Raw genomic sequence first — 20,000 nt, forward strand, 5'->3', positions numbered from 1 at the left:
ACTTTCTTTCTACAGAACACAAATGAACCACTGGAGTCTTATTGATTACTTATATGCTACATTTATGAGCTTTTGGAGCTTCAAAGTTCTGGTCACCATTCACTTGCATTGTATGGACCTACAGGGCAGAAATATTTGTCTTGTGTTCTGAAGAAAGAAAGTCACTCATCTGGGATGGCACGAGGGTGAGTACATTTTCATTTTTGGGTGCACTGTCCCTTTAAGTCTCCTTTAATGTCATTGTTTAAAATGTCCTAAAGTATTCAGAGGAGTCACACTTGTGCACGTGAGTGCTTTTTTTCAAATCTAACATTACTTTTGTGTAATTTTTGCACAATGCATTTTAATTAACTCCTCGAGTCAGTTCTTCTCACGTTCATTTATCAGTTACATTAATTTAATTTTCAACACTAGAACTGCTGTTTTGTCATTTCAAACCAAAATGTTTCTTTCGCCAGATCTTTCTTTCAAACAAATGGCACTTGCTTTTATAGTTTGCATCCACTGCAATGACATTTAGAATATGAAATGCCACCTTTAACATCCCGGCAGATAAATAAATAATGTTCCTGCTTGATTCTACAGGAAACTCCTCTAAGGGAAATATGACGCGGGAGCGTGCACGCGCAGGCCACACCCACCGCAATGCAGAAGCACTAAAACGAGACCGGTCCCGGCGAACTTCATAAACTCACCGTTTATGATCATTAAACCAGACAAAAACACACTAATGCATCTGCCTCAAAGATCACACACAGTGACGTCACGTTAATGAGCCGATGCGCAAAAACAGACGCAGGAAGCGAATTAAAATAGCGTGAAACGCGCTTTCTACGTCTCTGTTTGTGCATCGTTTCATTAACGCGACCGCGTGTGTTGACATATTGACTGTCAATCAAATTCCACACAGCATAAAACTCATATTCTTCCACACCGGCTCCCGTACACAACACAGCTACTGAAGGACACACGCGTATACACACACATTGTACAGTATAAATGCAGCTGCTTTCGACAGATGTGTAATACTGCTGTAATTACATTGTAATAAACACAGACGCGAGATGCAATGTTGAAATAATGTCTGTTTTACCGGATCTGACGGTGCTGCTGCTCCGGTGCGCTGACCGACTGACTGCAGACACACTCCCCGTACTGCGCATCTCACACACACACACACGCGCGCGCACACACACGCACACTGACTCATCACAAATTTACACCCCACAATATTTATAACACACACCAGCACCAAACAACACATATGATAATTATAACCAAAATATTATCTTCACTATATTTATATGATCTTATAAGTGCAATTTGTGGCCAAAATGCAAAACAAAAAAATACACCAAAGTAGCTTGTTATTTTAATTTGAGTAAAGCATGCTTAACATGTCACGAAGTAAATGAATCCGAAAGGCAGAGCAGATAATATTTAATATATGTGGTATGAGGTATCATACATTGGGTGATATTTACCCTCAGGGGTATTTATTACCTATAGGAGGGCATATTGTTTTCAGCCTGATCTCATGAACATTACGTGACCGTGGAAGCATTTTTGCCCAAACTTTATTACAGTTTCCCAGTGAAATGTCCAGCGGGGGGCGCCAAAAGCGAGTGAACTAGTGTCGTGATCAGACGAGGTTTTTAAGGTGAATATTAGATGGAGGTTTTGATGAGTTAAACGTGCCTGTAACACTTGGGACATTCTCCCTAGCAGCCATTAGAGGTCACTAGAAGAATTAAGACTTTTAGTTTGAATATTGATTTTGGTTTTTGTTGTGTCTCTGTTCTCTGTGTTCCCTTCATTGATCCCAGCTGTGTCTTGTTAACCTTCTTGTGGCTTTATTAAAATCTCCCAGAATAATGATAAGTGTCTGTGTTGGAAGCCCGGTAGATGTCACACACTATCTGGGATGGATTGAGCCAAGAGTTGTAGACTGGGGGATTTGGGGGGTGTTCACTGTCCTTTTCTGCATATCGTGGCGGTGTTTTTGTGATCCGTTCTGCATAACGCGGCGGCTCATTTTTGCTTATCACATAACATTCGGCCCGTTTCGTGGCCGACCCACCTTCCCGCTCGGTTCTCCCGATGGCCAGTCCGCCCCTGATCGGCCCCAAAGTGCATCGGCCCACCGGGAAAATGCCCGGTATACCAGATTACCAGTCCAGCCCTGAGCGCAACTCATTACATGGTGCACGCCGATTTAGTGTCTTCAGCAGTCTTTCTGGTGTACGTGTAAATTAGCTATTTATATATATTTGTGTCTTTCTTTACTTGCTCCAAAGAACAGTCACATTACAATATGAAATACAGAGTTCCCAAATTGCTAAATTAAAGATCAGACTGTTCCCTCTCATCCTTTAATGTTCAACTGTCTCTCTGTCTGCTGTGTATGCAGACGAGTCGTGCCGTCTGCGCTCTGGCTGTGATCTGGTATTAGCTAAGTGACTTCCCATCATGCATCTGCCCCAAGGACACAGGACACGTCCCGCTGCTAAGACACAAACCAGCATCTTTTTAACTGAACACAAACCAATGAGAGCGTTAATCTGGGTTGAGTTCAGCTCAGCTGTCAGTCAAACCTCTCAGCTGTCACTGTGATTGGCTCCTGTTGTCTTCAGGTTCTGCTTCATTAACGGATCTTCATGCAGTAATTATATACCGAGAGAGAGAGAGAGAGAGAGACTTGAGGAGTCAAAGAGAGCAAACTCATTTGCTGCTCGGCTGGTTTGGTGATGCCGTGCGGGTCAATCAGTGTGTAATCAGGAGCGTCTCAAACTCAAGAGCTTCTAAAAATGCTCAAATAAAAGAAACCAAATGAACACAAACAAACACACAGTTGCAATGACTGTCAATTAGACAACACACTAGGATAACGTGTTATTTGTCTGGATGTTAAAATACATTCTGGTGTGTCAGTTTCATGTTCAGAGTCATCAGTAATCCATTGGTAGTGTAAACAATCAAGTTTCAGTGGTTTGACACGTCAACATCCGACTGACCAACCACTTGAGTTTCAACCAATGGTAGACTAGCATATACAAATAAACCCGCTAAAGTCTGTTTGTGTTCTTCGTCTCTGTGACTTAAGATAACAGTTCCTCTTCACGTACTCGCCGGTTCTCCGATACGCCGCATCTTGGTCCTCGGCCACTCTTCCACCCTCTAATGGACGACTGCCCGCCTCCCCGGACGGATCGGAAGCAGACCTCCGGCCCCTGGCAGACGGAACGCCCCGCCGTGTTTTCGGTGGACGGTAGGGGTCTCCCCCGCCCCTGGCAGCGGTAACCACTCAAGGCGGTTGGTTGGGAGCCCGTCCTCCTCTTGCGGTCGGCGACCGAGCTTCTCCGTCCTCCGGCGGATGGCCGCGGCTACTCCGATGGTAGCGGCGAGAACTCTACTTCGGCGCATCGCTCCTCCTTCCCGGATTTCGGCACCAGTGTAAAGGGATTAATGGAAAGGAGGCGGCGAGAACCGGCTTGACGATATAAATAAGTTTAATATAAAACTGAAACAAAAAGACACACGCATAAAGGTGTCGGACAGCTGCCTGCAACTCTCTCTCTCCCGCACTGTCGTCTCGGTCGGGCTTTATCCCTCTCTGAGGCTTGATTAGCCGGATCAACCGCTCTCCGCCCTGCCACAATAATGTAGGACATATTACACCCTGAATATAAAGATATGACGCCTTTAGATGACCAGCATGTGGAGCATTTAAACTACAGCACAAGTCTGTCTCAGCTGAGGTTTGACGTCTCATTCGTCATCTGAGAGAGGAGCAGTTTGAGTTACAAACAGCAGCTCTTAATGTTGAGTCTGACTGTCATGCATACACAGACCGAGCTAATCAAGAGCAGACCACATGAACACTGAACCTCCACACGGAGTAATATTTACGACAGAGCAATGTAGAATTAACTCGACACATAATACAGATTGTACTCGGAGTGCTCGGAGATCTGCTGACCTCACACATCTATCGACATGGACTAGAATGAGAATGTGAGAAAACTCTCAATCGTCATGAGAGTTACATTATGACACAGGAAGACGTTCAGGACACACTGTAACCATTATCAGGAGACATTTGTTCATATAAACACTCTGGCAATGCCAGCATGTCTCCTGCAACACTGTGTAACGTAGCGGGAAAAGGTCACGGCAAAAAGCCACGTGAGATCTGATCACAGATTTCCAGAAACGTGATTTCATTGGCATGCCTGTAACGCCGCTGGACGCACAGCGGAAGATGCACTGTTTAGATCGGTTTCACGCTGAAGAGCCTCTAAGAAGTTCTCTCTCATAAATGTAAACGAGTGGAAACGGACATCATCCTATATGTCTAAAAGATTAAAGTCTGTCATGCAGGGGGTCTGAGTGTCTCGCTGACGATGACTATCACACCTGGAGTAGCGAGATTGAATCCAGGGTGTGCTGAGTGTCTCCAGCCAGATCTCCTTAGCAACCAAATTGGCCCGGTTGCTAGGGAGGGTAGAGTCACATGGAGTAACCTCCTCGTGGTCACTATAATGTGGTTCTCGCTCTCGTGTGGCGTGTGGTGAGTTGTGCGTGGATGCCACGGAGAATAGCGTGAAGCCTTCACACGCGCTTCGTCTCCGCGGTAACGCGCTCAACAAAGTCACAAGATAAGATTCGTCCTCCGCCACCCGTATTGAGGCGAGTCACTACGCCACCATGAGGACTTAGAGCACATTGGGAATTGGGCGTTCCACATTGGGGAGAAAATAAATAAAAACAAAAAAAGACTGTCATGCAAAACATGAGATATTGATGTCATTCAATTAGTTTTTTTATTCCAACCGTTACTCCTGGTCAGAGGCTTCTGTAAATATTCAGCTCATACTGTACGTAAACCGTAAGACGATTCCTTACACTATAAAGTTTAGCATGTTTGTACTGATGTGATTCAGGCTGCAGTGACCATCATTCCAGCAAACACACCAACACGGAGATCAAATGTGATTTCAGACGGATTACTGACAATCTGCAAATGCTCTAATCTGTGTTTCTGCTCTAAACGCATCAGGAAACTGCATTTGTGTTCTGCTTGAGGGAAACACGGATTGAGTGGTGACTTTATTCACATGAAGGCATGTGCTTTTGAGCAAAGGATGATTTCAGATGAAGTAGTATATATGATCAGGATATAAACTAAAGTGCATTTGTATAATCAGAATGAGCGTTGACAATCCTCAGATGGACTTTAATCCCGGTTCGAGGAGCTCAATCTGGTTTTCAGATGCGCAGTGATTTATTAATTCACTGTAAATGTCGAATAACCCATCATGCATTTTCTATTAGCCTGCAGGGTTTCATCTCAACTCTGCAAACAAAACACACACACTCACGGCTGTAATTGATGTGTTTGCGGGCGCTGTATTCTGCACACGTTTCTGTTTTCCGCCTGAGATTCAGTGATGTTTGAGCTGCACTGGAGCTGGACTAGAATAAACCGCAGTGCTAGAAACCTATTGTTTTTGTTATTATTATTATTATTCCGCCATAAAACTGATCGGGCAGAGCATACCGTAAGGACTAGAGACTTGAAACTTGGTCAGATGGTAGTAGTATTGCTCGCTACTCGGAAACACGGACTCGGCCAAATCGGTCAATAGGGGGCGCTACAGCGATCAAAAACGTGTAACTGCTCACAACTCCTAGACCGTCCTCCATCTTGGATTTTTCATAAAACCTACTTTTACAAACTAGTCCTAGGGGACCAAACCAGTGCCAAATGATTTTAGAGTCTCATTATCAAAAGTTATTGAAAAAAGTTTGAACTTTCGACTCGAGATGGCTACAGTATGCGACAACATCAGAAGTAGGAGTGGCCAATTTTACGTAAATAGCTATAACTCTTGAAGGAAATGAGATATCTTCACCACACTTGGCATGCGTATGTAAGAGGTCAATCTTTGGTCGCCCAGAACATTTGGCGCAGTTTTACCACATGGTGGCGCTATAGTACCAAACAACCTGAAATTGGCTGTAACTACACAACCGTTGATTGATTTGAAAATTGGCATGCAGTGTCTTTGTCCAAGGTGCCATGACTGTCTATGAGGACATTGGCATATCTCAAAAAACACGGCCGCCATCGGCCAATGAAATTTGAGCACCTATTAGACAAGGTTAACGGAGGCCGATCGGCACAAAACTCGGTGGGCTTGTTTGACTCCTGTTCCCAGACGTCTGTGAGAAATTTGAAAGAAATCGGACACGAGTGGCGCTAACGAGTTTTACGCCTCAGTAATCACGCTGACTTTCACACATAGACACAATATGCATATCATATGTTAGATCTCCTCATTCTGCACCACTTTGCCTCAAGTAGCACTGCTGTCAATCAAATCATTCATTAAACATTCACCATTATGTAAAAAACATACTTTTGAGAACTAGTCTGATCTTTTTAGCTCAAACTCAATCAAACTAATGCGGTACAATTCTCTGGACTCGCTAGGTCAATAGTTATCAAAATAATGTGCTTTACCCTTTGGATATCTAGAACAGGGTCATCTAGAAAATGGGCGTGGCAAAATATACTCAAAAGTCTATAAATCCTAAACGAAAAGTCAAAACTTCACGAATGTTGGTGAACACATGCAACATATAATTATAAAGAAGTGTACAAACGTTTATGGAGATTGGACAACAGGTGGCGCTATAACTGTTAAAAACCTTTTCAAAACATATATTTCCTTAGTAAATTACCTGTATTGGCTGTAAATGGTCTTTTCCATCTATTATCTAGATGGGTACATGCTTGCTAAATAAAACAGACACCTTTTTACGCATGTGCTTAAAGGCCTTAAACAGCTTGAACCCCGTTAATTGCTGCTAGCAGCTATATTTTTTCATGTACCTGTTATTTAGGGACACTTTACAGCATCTAATCAATTCCACATGGAGAAAGTCAAGTCCATCCTACATTTATCACTTTGAATATCCAGTTTCACTCTAAATTATATCACATTAAAGAGGGAAATTGGGTTGTGAACACAGCTTCATGTTGACTATAATGTTAAAGCAATTTTCCGGGGTTTCAAAAGTACAGCCAGAACACTTAAACATTATAAGTGTTTACATTAGGACTGAGAATTAATGCAGATATTCACAGGTTCTCAATGCAATAGGATTTCAATTAGTTTGGGTATATTTCAATTCTAATACTCATTTTGCTCAAATATTAAATAAATGATCTCTCTGCTAATGCCACTAAGCATAGAAGGGACCTTCTAACTAGGTCATAAAAAAACCTTTGAAACATTTTATCATTAGTTTTTGTTATAATTGTAGTCAATTTTTGAATGTACAAATCCATGTATTACATCAATAAATATGATGTTTTGACCTTGCACATATTGTGTATATATATATATATATATTAGGGGTGTGCAGCAGAGCCATTATCTGTATTTGTATCTGTATAGTTCCTATGACAAAATGATCTGTATCAGTCTCTGTATTCGGACAGAACAGGATGTGGGCGGGGCTTAAACAGGAAGTGCATCAAAACGCCCATTTTTAAGTGTTTATCTTGCATTTATAGTTTTTATTAATAAAAACTAAAGTGGTATATGCCATTTCATAATAATTGCCTAATAATAATAATTAGTATTATTATAATACAAATATTATTATTATTATTATGTTTTTTCTTACCAGATGAAATTAACTGTGGAATATGTTAAGGTTTCTCCTGGTATTTCTGAATTTTTGTTTGTCTGTTCATGTATAAGAACATTATAAGGCAGGAGGTGTCCACTGGATGTGACATGTCAAGCCCACATCTCTGCCTCTGGAGGATCAATAGCACTTTCTACCCTCTGGAGGAACTGACAGTCAGCTCCTCTCCTCTGGCAGGATCTGTACAGCAGCTCCTCTCCCTGGTGGACTACAGCCCTCCTCTCCTCTGGAGGATGACAGCACGCTCCTCTCCTCTGGAGGACTGAGCAGCTCCTCTCCCCTGGAGGACGACAGCCCCTCCTCTCCTCTGGAGGACGAGAGCCGCTTCTCCCCTCTGGAGGACGACAGCCGCTCCTCTCCTCTGGAGGACGACAGCCGCTCCTCCCCTCTGGAAGACGACAGCCGCTCCTCTCCCCTGGTGGACGACAGCCGCTCCTCTCCTCTGGAGGACGACAGCCGCTCCTCTCCTCTGGAGGACGACAGCCGCTCCTCTCCTCTGGAGGACGACAGCCGCTCCTCCCCTCTGGAGGACGACAGCCGCTCCTCTCCTCTGGAGGACGACAGCCGCAAATCCCCTCTGGAGGACGACAGCCGCTCTCACCTCTGGAGGACGACAGCCGCTCCTCCCATCTGGAGGACGACAGCCACTCTCACCTCTGGAGGACGACAGCCGCTCCTCTCCCCTGGAGGACGACAGCCCCTCCTCTCCCCTGGAGGACGACAGCCGCTCCTCTCCTCTGGAGGACGACAGCCGCTCCTCTCCCCTGGTGGACGACAGCCCCTCCTCTCCTCTGGAGGACGACAGCCGCTCCTCCCCTCTGGAGGACGACAGCCGCTCCTCTCCCCTGGAGGACGACAGCCCCTCCTCTCCTCTGGAGGACGACAGCCGCTCCTCTCCCCTGGAGGACAACAGCCACTCCTCCCCTCTGGAGGACGACAGCCGCTCCTCTCCTCTGGAGGACAACAGCCACTCCTCCCCTCTGGAGGACGACAGCCACTCCTCCCCTCTGGAGGACGACAGCCGCTCCTCTCCCCTGGAGGACGACAGCCGCTCCTCTCCTCTGGAGGACGATAGCGGCTCCTCTCCCCTGGAGGATGTCAGCCCCTCTTCTCCCCTGGAGGACGACAGCCGCTTCTCCCCTCTGGAGGACGACAGCCGCTCCTCTCCCCTGGAGGACGACAGCCACTCCTCTCCCCTGGAGGACGACAGCCCCTCCTCTCCTCTGGAGGACAACAGCCACTTCTCCCCTCTGGAGGACGATAGCCGCTCCTCTCCCCTGGAGGACGACAGGCGCTCCTCTCCTCTGGAGGACGATAGCCGCTCCTCTCCCCTGGAGGACGACAGCCGCTTCTCCCCTCTGGAGGACGACAGCCCCTCCTCTCCTCTGGAGGACGACAGCCCCTCCTCTCCTCTGGAGGACGACAGCCGCTCCTCCCCTCTGGAGGACGACAGCCGCTCCTCCCCTCTGGAGGACGACAGCCGCTCCTCCCCTCTGGAGGACGACAGCCGCTCCTCTCCTCTGGAGGACGACAGCCGCTCCTCTACCCTGGTGGACGACAGCCCCTCCTCTCCTCTGGAGGACGACAGCCGCTCCTCCCCTCTGGAGGACGAGAGCCGCTCCTCTCCCCTGGAGGACGACAGCCCCTCCTCTCCTCTGGAGGACGACAGCCGCTTCTCCCCTCTGGAGGACGACAGCCGCTCCTCTCCCCTGGAGGACGACAGCCCCTCCTCTCCCCTGGAGGACGACAGCCCCTCCTCTCCTCTGGAGGACGACAGCCGCTCCTCCCCTCTGGAGGACGACAGCCGCTCCTCTCCTCTGGAGGACGACAGCCGCTCCTCCCCTCTGGAGGACGACAGCCGCTCCTCTCCTCTGGAGGACGACAGCCGCTCCTCTCCTCTGGAGGACGACAGCCGCTCCTCCCCTCTGGAGGACGACAGCCGCTCCTCTCCTCTGGAGGACGACAGCCGCTCTCACCTCTGGAGGACGACAGCCGCTCCTCCCCTCTGGAGGACGACAGCCGCTCTCACCTCTGGAGGACGACAGCCACTCTCACCTCTGGAGGACGATAGCCGCTCTCACCTCTGGAGGACGACAGCCGCTCCTCCCCTCTGGAGGACGACAGCCACTCTCACCTCTGGAGGACGATAGCCGCTCCTCTCCCCTGGAGGACGACAGCCCCTCCTCTCCCCTGGAGGACGACAGCCGCTCCTCTCCTCTGGAGGACGATAGCCGCTCCTCTCCCCTGGTGGACGACAGCCCCTCCTCTCCTCTGGAGGACGACAGCCGCTCCTCCCCTCTGGAGGACGACAGCCGCTCCTCTCCCCTGGAGGACGATAGCCCCTCCTCTCCTCTGGAGGACGACAGCCGCTCCTCTCCTCTGGAGGACAACAGCCACTCCTCCCCTCTGGAGGACGATAGCCGCTCCTCTCCTCTGGAGGACGACAGCCGCTCCTCTCCTCTGGAGGACGATAGCGGCTCCTCTCCCCTGGAGGATGACAGCCCCTCCTCTCCCCTGGAGGACGACAGCCGCTTCTCCCCTCTGGAGGACGACAGCCGCTCCTCTCCCCTGAAGGACGACAGCCCCTCCTCTCCCCTGGAGGACGACAGCCCCTCCTCTCCTCTGGAGGACGACAGCCGCTCCTCCCCTCTGGAGGACGACAGCCGCTCCTCCCCTCTGGAGGACGACAGCCGCTCCTCCCCTCTGGAGGACGACAGTCGCTCCTCTCCTCTGGAGGACGACAGCCGCTCCTCTCCTCTGGAGGACGACAGCAGCTCCTCCCCTCTGGAGGACGACAGCCGCTCCTCTCCTCTGGAGGACGACAGCCGCTCTCACCTCTGGAGGACGACAGCCGCTCCTCCCCTCTGGAGGACGACAGCCGCTCCTCTCCTCTGGAGGACGACAGCCGCTCTCACCTCTAGAGGACGACAGCCGCTCCTCCCCTCTGGAGGACGACAGCCGCTCCTCTCCTCTGGAGGACGACATGCGCAGACTGCAGCATTGTTTATCAGTTGGGTTGCTAGGAGACACAGTGCTGCAGCATTGTTTATCAGTTGGGTTGCTAGGAGACACAGCGCTGCACCATTGTTTATCAGTTGGGTTGCTAGGAGACACAGCGCTGCACCATTGTTTATCAGTTGGGTTGCTAGGAGACACAGTGCTGCACCATTGTTTATCAGTTGGGTTGCTAGGAGACATCTCTAATGAGAGTCAAACCCACAGCTGCCTGTAAATCTCGCTCTCTGTCGCACCGCCATCTCCGGTCAGCCTTTAATGTTTGTTTTAATGTACTATGTACCACGATTAATCGTGGTAAATCACAGAAATCTGTGTGATTAATTAGTAAAAATGTATCGATTCACAGCCCTCGTTTTTAATAAGCTGTCCAAAACACAGCGCTCCTGCACATGATGCTGAATATACAGCGAGATGCAACAGTTAAGCACATGTAAAAATGCATTTGGTGTGAACAGCCCCTAACACAACCAGATGTTCATTCACCTAGAAGAGTTGTACCACCACTAAAGGACTAATTAGACTTGGCTTAGCGAAATAAACAAATGTATTATGTAATTACAGTATGTAAGTGCTATAACAAAAAACATGAACGTCACATTCATGCTTTTAAACTCCAGTACACAACTGATGTTTGTGTGCACTGAGACACAAGTCAAAGGTGCTTTCTGTGCTAATCGACAGCATGACACACATGCTAACAATAAAGCTTGACTTGTTTTGAGCACGGGACATTCCTTTAAGAAGATGAGACACATTCTGCTCATTATTTGCTGCACTATCCAGACGGGACTCTTGAACACAGCTGCACATTTCCCTCGGGAGACTACAAGAGACCAGACGAGTTTAGATGAGGACGTTTTATCTTCTTAAGACTCCAACGAGACAGGAAACCTTCTCAATTATTAAGGTGGAGAGTCCAGATGTCTCCCACGCTAACAGAGCACAGCTGCGACCTGACTGAACATCCACAGAGAAACAAACAACCAGAGACCGCAAGAAGAAAGAGAGACACAGACAGATTGTAGATGTCTTCACACAGTGATGAGTGCAGATTTGCCCACAGAGACTCTCGATTACAACCATCTGATTTTAAACAGACAAATCAACAAACTGTCCATTTTTAATAGTTGGTCTCATTTTGTTTTGGTTGGGTCGCATCTCACTAGTTTTCAGCGTCTCTAGTGACACAAACGCATGCGGTGTCCAGTTAAACGTCGTTTGAAACTTGTCTTGTGCGTGAGGACGAATCTCAGTTGCCTCCACGTCTGAGACCGTCAATCCGCGCATCTTATCACGTGACTGGTTGTGCACATTACCATGGAGACGTAGCGCTTTACCCACCGAGAGCGAGAACCACATTATAGCGACCACGAGGAGGTTACCCCATGTGACTCTACCCTCCTTAGCAACTGGGCCAATTTGGTTGCTAAGGAGACCTGACTGGATTCACTCAGCACACCCTGGATTCAAACTCGCGACTCCAGCGGTGATAGTCAGCATCAATACTCACTGAGATACCCAGACCCCGATAGGGGGCATTATTAAAGTATCTTTAAGTTATGAATTATTTTAAGTTATTTTTTAGATAATTAAATGCGCTAAATTAATATGTTAAATCAACAGCCCTAATTAAAATACTTTCTTGTGTTCCAGCTTAATATGCAGAGACAACTATTAGTCATTTGTGGTTCGATTAATGATCAATGTTTTTGTTTGAATGGTCCGACGTGTCAACTTCTGACTCAACTAATGCCATGAGTTTAGGGCGGGACTATCTGTTTGCCTGACCAATGGAAGAAAGGGCAGGTATGCATTTGAAAACAGTTCAATTCCATTTGTTGATGCTAATGGCACAGCAATGACACTCTTTACCTTTAAGTGGTCTGGAATGGGTCTGGGTCAGAGTCTCAGGTGTTCTGGTAATAATCCTGGGTTTTAAGGCAGTCTGGTCATGACTCTTTGGGCCACTGACTGCTCTGGGACGTTCAGGAAGAGCAGAGGTGCTTTTCATATATCCAAACAGATTAAAGATCCATTTGTTAGAGTAGGAGATTTACATTCCTAAGCAAGAACATCCTCAAAATTCTACTGAACTCATTGTTGAAAGCAACCCAAAGGAAAATCCCATCACAGCAGTGATTTATTCATTTGATGGATATTACTGCAGAAGATCTTGTGCAATGTTTGTTGTGTCACGGGAATATGACACTGAGACACGTATGTCTGTCTGTCTATCTGTCTGTCTGTCTATCTATCTGTATGTCTATCTGTTTGTCTGTCTGTCTATCTGTATGTCTGTCTGTCTGTCTATCTATCTGTATGTCCGTCTATCTGTCTGTCTGTCTATCTATCTGTCTGTCTGTCTATCTATCTGTCTGTCTGTCTATCTATCTGTATGTCCGTCTATCTGTCTATCTATCTGTCTGTCTATCTATCTGTATGTCTGTCTGTCTATCTGTTTGTCTGTCTATCTGTATGTCTGTCTGTCTGTCTATCTGTATGTCTGTCTGTCTGTCTATCTATCTGTATGTCTGTCTATCTGTCTGTCTATCTATCTGTCTGTCTATCTATCTGTATGTCCGTATATCTGTCTGTCTATCTATCTATCTATCTGTCTGTCTATCTATCTGTATGTCCGTCTATCTGTCTATCTATCTGTCTGTCTATCTATCTGTATGTCTGTCTGTCTATCTGTTTGTCTGTCTATCTGTATGTCTGTCTGTCTGTCTATCTGTATGTCTGTCTGTCTGTCTATCTATCTGTATGTCTGTCTATCTGTCTGTCTATCTATCTGTCTGTCTATCTATCTGTATGTCCGTATATCTGTCTGTCTATCTATCTATCTGTCTGTCTGTTGATCTATCTGTCTGTCTATCTATCTGTATGTCTGTCTATCTATCTATCTGTTTGTCTGTCTGTCTATATATCTGTCTCTCTGTTGATCTATCTGTCTGTCTGTCTATCTGTTTGTCTGTCTATCTGTATGTCTGTCTGTCTGTCTATCTATCTGTATGTCTGTCTATCTGTCTGTCTATCTATCTATCTGTATGTCCGTATATCTGTCTGTCTGTCTATCTGTATGTCTGTCTGTCTATCTATCTGTCTGTCTATCTATCTGTCTGTCTATCTATCTGTATGTCCGTATATCTGTCTGTCTGTCTATCTGTATGTCTGTCTGTCTATCTATCTGTTTGTCTGTCTGTCTGTCTATATATCTGTCTGTCTGTTGATCTATCTGTCTGTCTGTCTATCTGTATGTCTGTCTATCTGTCTGTCTATCTATCTGTATGTCTGTCTATCTGTCTGTCTATCTATCTGTCTGTCTATCTATCTGTATGTCCGTATATCTGTCTGTCTATCTATCTGTCTGTCTAGCTATCTGTATGTCCGTATATCTGTCTGTCTGTCTATCTGTCTGTATGTCTGTCTGTCTGTCTATCTGTATGTCTGTCTGTCTGTCTATCTATCTGTATGTCTGTCTATCTGTCTGTCTATCTATCTGTCTGTCTATCTATCTGTATGTCCGTATATCTGTCTGTCTATCTATCTGTCTGTCTAGCTATCTGTATGTCCGTATATCTGTCTGCCTGTCTATCTATCTGTATGTCCGTATATCTGTCTGTCTATCTATCTGTATGTCTGTCTATCTGTCTGTCTATCTATCTGTCTGTCTATCTATCTGTATGTCCGTATATCTGTCTGTCTATCTATCTGTCTGTCTAGCTATCTGTATGTCCGTATATCTGTCTGTCTGTCTATCTGTCTGTATGTCTGTCTGTCTGTCTATCTGTATGTCTGTCTGTCTATCTATCTGTATGTCTGTCTATCTGTCTGTCTATCTATCTGTCTGTCTATCTATCTGTATGTCCGTATATCTGTCTGTCTGTCTATCTGTCTGTCTATCTATCTATCTGTCTATCTATCTGTCTGTCTATCTATCTGTATGTCCGTATATCTGTCTGTCAGTCTATCTGTCTGTCTATCTATCTATCTGTCTGTCTGTTGATCTATCTGTCTTTCTATCTGTTTGTCTATCTGTATGTCTGTCTATCTGTCTGTATGTCTGTCTGTTGATCTATCTGTCTGTCTATCTATCTGTATGTCTGTCTATCTGTCTGTCGATCTATCTGTCTGTCTATCTATCTGTATGTCTGTCTATCTGTTTGTCGATCTATCTGTCTGTCTATCTGTATGTCTGTCTATCTATCTATCTGTCTGTCTATCTCTATCTATCTGTCTGTCTATCTATCTGTCTGTCTGTTGATCTGTCTGTCTATCTGTCTGTCTATCTATCTATCTATCTGTCTGTCTGCATTTTATTCAAGAGTAAACCATTTTATTGGATGGAAATATGTAAATCTTTTTTCAATTGGCTTAATTTGTGAAATATATTTTAATGTGCCAATGGAACAGAAACCAACTAAAGATAATGTTGAATAATTTATCTGTGATTTACTGACTATATTTAATCGTGCTATTCCCTGTAATGCACTTGTGCAGTGTTTAAATGTTTTCCCCTCAAGTTTCTGAAAGTTGATATTTATGGGGATGTAATCATTTTTCAATCAGTAAACATTTCGGGATTAAAGAAGAACACCTGTGATTTAGTTCAGAGTATCAGCTATTGTCATGTGTGGTTTGTACACATATTTATTGAACATTAGATCCGGTTTAATTGCTGTAAAGTCCCTGACGGTTACACAGAATTTCTCCATTCTGCCCTATTTCTCCAGATATCACAACAAACCAACACTTTCACTGGTAATGCAAAACTTCCCAGCATGCTGAATATTCTCTCTGGATCACATTCAGACACTTCGATAAATCAAGACTTCCAGAAACTTCCATTGAGTTCAGTGGAGCCATCGGCATAATGGAGTTCTCCATGTTCCGTCTGGATAAACTATCATAACAGACGATCAATATTGATGATCTGCAGCGCTCGTGTTTCAGCTCCAAACAAGAGAAGAGCGTCATGAGGAGATGGATTCATCTGAACTTACAATTCAGAGAGAACGAACCTTTTGATGTTCAAGGAATATTCCGGGTTTAATACAAGTTCAGCTCAGTTGACAGCATTTGTGGCGTAATGTTTTTCAAATAAAAGGAGTCGAAATGAATGTTTTGTGCTAATCAACATTATGGCACAAATGCTGTTGATTGAGCTGAACTTGTATTGGACCGGAATATTCCTTTAATAAACCAACAACATGTTTACAGATTCACAGTCGTGCTGGTTAAACGAGGAGGTTAGCAGAGATTTGCAGAATGATTTCTGTTTTTAATCGCTTTGCAATGTTTGTGCCGTTTAATCCAGAGCAGTTCAGAAGATTAAATATAAGCCAAAGAGGTTAAAATCAGGACACACGGCACCAACAGTTCAGATGTTTATACTGCAACATCTATCTGTCTGTCTGTCTGTCTGACTATCTGTCTGTCTGTCTGTCTATCTCTATCTATCTGTCTGTCTATCTATCTGTCTGTCTGTCTATCTCTATCTATCTGTATGTCTATCTATCTGTCTGTCTGTCTATCTCTATCTATCTGTATGTCTGTCTATCTCTACCTATCTGTCTGTCTATCTATCTGTCTGTCTGTCTATCTCTATCTATCTGTCTGTCTATCTATCTGTCTGTCTGTCTATCTATCTATCTATCTGTCTGTCTGTCTGTTGTTCTGTCTATCTATCTATCTGTATGTCTGTCTGTTTGTTGTTCTGTCTATCTATCTCTATCTATCTGTCTGTCTGTCTGTCTGTCTGACTATCTGTCTGTCTATCTCTATCTATCTGTCTGTCTATCTATCTGTCTGTCTGTCTATCTCTATCTATCTGTATGTCTGTCTATCTCTACCTATCTGTCTGTCTATCTATCTGTCTGTCTGTCTATCTCTATCTATCTGTCTGTCTATCTATCTGTCTGTCTGTCTATCTATCTATCTATCTGTCTGTCTGTCTGTTGTTCTGTCTATCTATCTATCTGTATGTCTGTCTGTCTATCTATCTGTCTGTCTGTCTGTTTGTTGTTCTGTCTGTCTATCTCTATCTATCTGTCTGTCTATCTATCTATCTATCTGTCTGTTTGTTGTTCTGTCTGTCTATCTATCTATCTGTATGTCTGTCTGTCTATCTATCTGTCTGTCTGTCTATCTCTATCTATCTGTCTGTCTATCTATCTATCTGTCTGTCTATCTATATGTCTGTCTGTCTGTCTATCTATCTATCTATCTATCTATCTATCTATCTATCTATCTATCTGTATGTCTGTCTGTCTGTCTATCTATCTGTCTTGTCTGTCTATCTCTATCTATCTGTCTGTCTGTCTGGCTATCTGTCTGTCCATCTGGCTATCTGTCTGTCTGTCTGTCTATCTATCTATCTGTCTGTCTCTATCTATCTGTCTATCTATCTGTCTGTCTATCTATCTATCTGTCTGTCTGTTGTCTGTCTATCTATCTATCTATCTATCTATCTATCTATCTATCTATCTATCTATCTATCTATCTGTATGTCTGTCTGTCTGTCTGTCTATCTATCTATCTATATATCTGTCTGTCTGTCTATCTATCTGTCTGTCTGTCTGTCTCTATCTATCTGTCTGTCTGTCTGTCTATCTATCTATCGATCTGTCTGTCTGTTGTTCTGTCTATCTATCTATCTATCATCTGTATGTCTGTCTGTCTATCTATCTGTCTGTCTGTCTGTCTATCAATCTATCTGTCTGTCTGTCTGTTGTTCTATCTATCTATCTATCTATCTATCTATCTATCTATCTATCTATCTATCTATCTATCTATCTATCTGTCTGTCTGTCTGTCTGTCTGTCTATCTATCTGTCTGTCTGTCTGTCTATCAATCTATCTGTCTGTCTGTCTGTTGTTCTATCTATCTATCTATCTATCTATCTATCTATCTGTCTGTCTGTCTGTCTATCAATCTATCTGTCTATCTATCTATCTATCTATCTGTTGTTCTGTCTATCTATCTAGCTGTCTGTCTATCTGTCGTTCTGTCAATCTATCTATCTATCTATCTATCTATCTATCTATCTTTCTATCTATCTATCTATCTATCTGTCTGTTGTTCTGTCTATCTATCCGTCTATCTGGCTATCTGTCTGTCTGTCTATCAATCTATCTGTCTGTCTGTCTGTTGTTCTGTCTATCTATCTATCTATCTATCTATCTATCTATCTATCTATCTATCTATCTATCTGTCTATCCATCTATCTGTCTGTCTATCTATCTATCTATCTATCTATCTATCTATCTGTCTGTCTGTCTATCTATCTATCTGTTTGTTGTTCTGTCTATCTATCTATCTGTCTGTCTGTCTGTTGTTCTGTCTATCAATCTAGCTGTCTGTCTGTTGTTCTGTCTATCTAGCTATCTATCTATCTATCTGTCTGTCTGTCAGTCTGTTGTTCTGTCTATCTGTCTGTCTGTCTGTTGTTCTGTCTATCAATCTATCTGTCTGTCTGTCTGTTGTTCTGTCTATCTATCTATCTGTCTGTTGTTCTGTCTATCTATCTGTCTGTCTGTTGTTCTGTCTATCAATCTATCTGTCTGTCTGTCTATCTATCTTTCTATCTATCTATCTGTCTGTCTGTTATTCTGTCTATCTATCTATCTATCTATCTATCTATCTATCTATCTATCTATCTATCTATCTATCTGTCTGTTGTTCTGTCTATCTATCTATCTATCTATCTATCTATCTGTCTGTCTGTCTGTTGTTCTGTCTATCTGTCTGTCTGTCGTTCTGTCTATCAATCTATCTGTCTGTCTATCTGTCTATCTATCTATCTATCTGTCGTTCTGTCTATCTGTCTGTCTATCTGTTGTTCTGTCTGTCTATCTATCTATTTATCTATCTATCTGTCTGTCTGTCGTTCTGTCTATCAATCTATCTGTCTGTCTGTCTGTCTATCTATCTATCCATCTGTCTGTCTGTCTGTTGTTCTGTCTATCTGTCTGTCTGTCTGTTGTTCTGTCTGTCTATCTATCTGTCTGTCTGTCTATCTATCTATCTATCTATCTGTCTGTCTGTCTGTTGTTCTGTCTGTCTATCTATCTATCTATCTATCTATCCATCTGTCTGTCTGTCTGTTGTTCTGTCTATCTGTCTGTCTGTCTGTTGTTCTGTCTGTCTATCTATCTGTCTGTCTGTCTATCTATCTATCTATCTATCTGTCTGTCTGTCTGTTGTTCTGTCTGTCTATCTATCTATCTATCTATCTATCTGTCTGTCTGTCTGTCTTTGGTGACTGTTGTGAAAGTTTGAGTGAGAAGAACCATACATCAGCTGTGAGTTTAAACACCAATTAAAGAGTAAAACATTAAAACTCACCATTAAGATCCAGCAGATCCAGTTGAAGAAGTCCAGCATCATGTTTATAATGATGAGACGGTTCAGATTCGGTCCAGATGGCAGAGAAAACAGACATTTAACAGCACAGAACACATATACACCAGATAACACACCCCAAACAACACAACATACACACACTGCTGTTCTCACTGGATTCGGAGTGACTCGGGTTCACACTGGAACGCTGTGCGCGTTCTGGAGACGCTCGGGGAGCGCGCAGGACCATCTGTGGTCTCGAGCACGCGCACAACATTCCAGTGTGGACGGAATCTGTCATTCAATATACTCATGGATTCAGTTACAGATATAAATAACCATCTAACATATCACAGTCTGCAGAACGGAGTCAGGTTAACTCCAGAAACATATTTATAAGATCATTTATAAAACACTTTAAAGACAATATTGACCCGGTTTGAACATAACTAACACAGATTCTCTATCTTCACTTTATCTGAGGATTAAAGTCCTCTCAAGCAGCACTTCACAACACTGTCAATTTGAGTTTGGAATATTTAAACATGGATATATGGGGAATAACAACATTAACAAAAGCAGACATTTCGCGCCAAACACAGTAACGTATTTCAGTCACAGTTAACGGAAAATCTTAAACACGAGCAGCATTAACACAGACTGTAATACAAATGTTATTATCTGTCTTTATCTAATGTTATCAATCTTACCCTTTGTGTTTCACTGTTCACTTGTACTCGTTCTGTTGTTCAAAGCGTTTGAAATAATCCTGATTAAAGCATCCAGAGCGGAGATGAAGATTAAACCGCTCCTGACTGATGTTCCGCAGCACGCATGACCACACCCACTTATGCTAATGAGCATCACTAAAGCAGAACGTGATTGGGTGACGCGGCTGTCTGTCAGGATGATCGTC

At 44.2% G+C, this 20,000-nt stretch overlaps 1 protein-coding gene across 2 annotated transcripts in view; it reads right to left on the reverse strand.

Annotated features, from left to right (window-relative positions):
• The window catches only part of epb41l3a (erythrocyte membrane protein band 4.1-like 3a), an 88,922-nt gene extending 69,164 nt beyond the window's left edge, over nt 1-19,758 (reverse strand). Inside the window, exons 1-2 of one of the 2 annotated variants that reach the window (XM_052115025.1) lie at nt 19,088-19,758; nt 12,613-12,743 (exon numbers count right to left, since the gene is read on the reverse strand). The gene's annotated coding sequence lies outside the window, so the exon portion shown is untranslated. The remainder of the gene's footprint in view (nt 1-12,612; nt 12,744-19,087) is intronic. The other variant, XM_052115026.1, reaches the window with a different exon arrangement.
• Between the last annotated feature and the right edge of the window lie 242 nt (nt 19,759-20,000).

The sequence above is a fragment of the Xyrauchen texanus genome, chromosome 42, assembly GCF_025860055.1.
Source record: "Xyrauchen texanus isolate HMW12.3.18 chromosome 42, RBS_HiC_50CHRs, whole genome shotgun sequence".
Lineage (NCBI taxonomy): Eukaryota > Metazoa > Chordata > Actinopteri > Cypriniformes > Catostomidae > Xyrauchen > Xyrauchen texanus.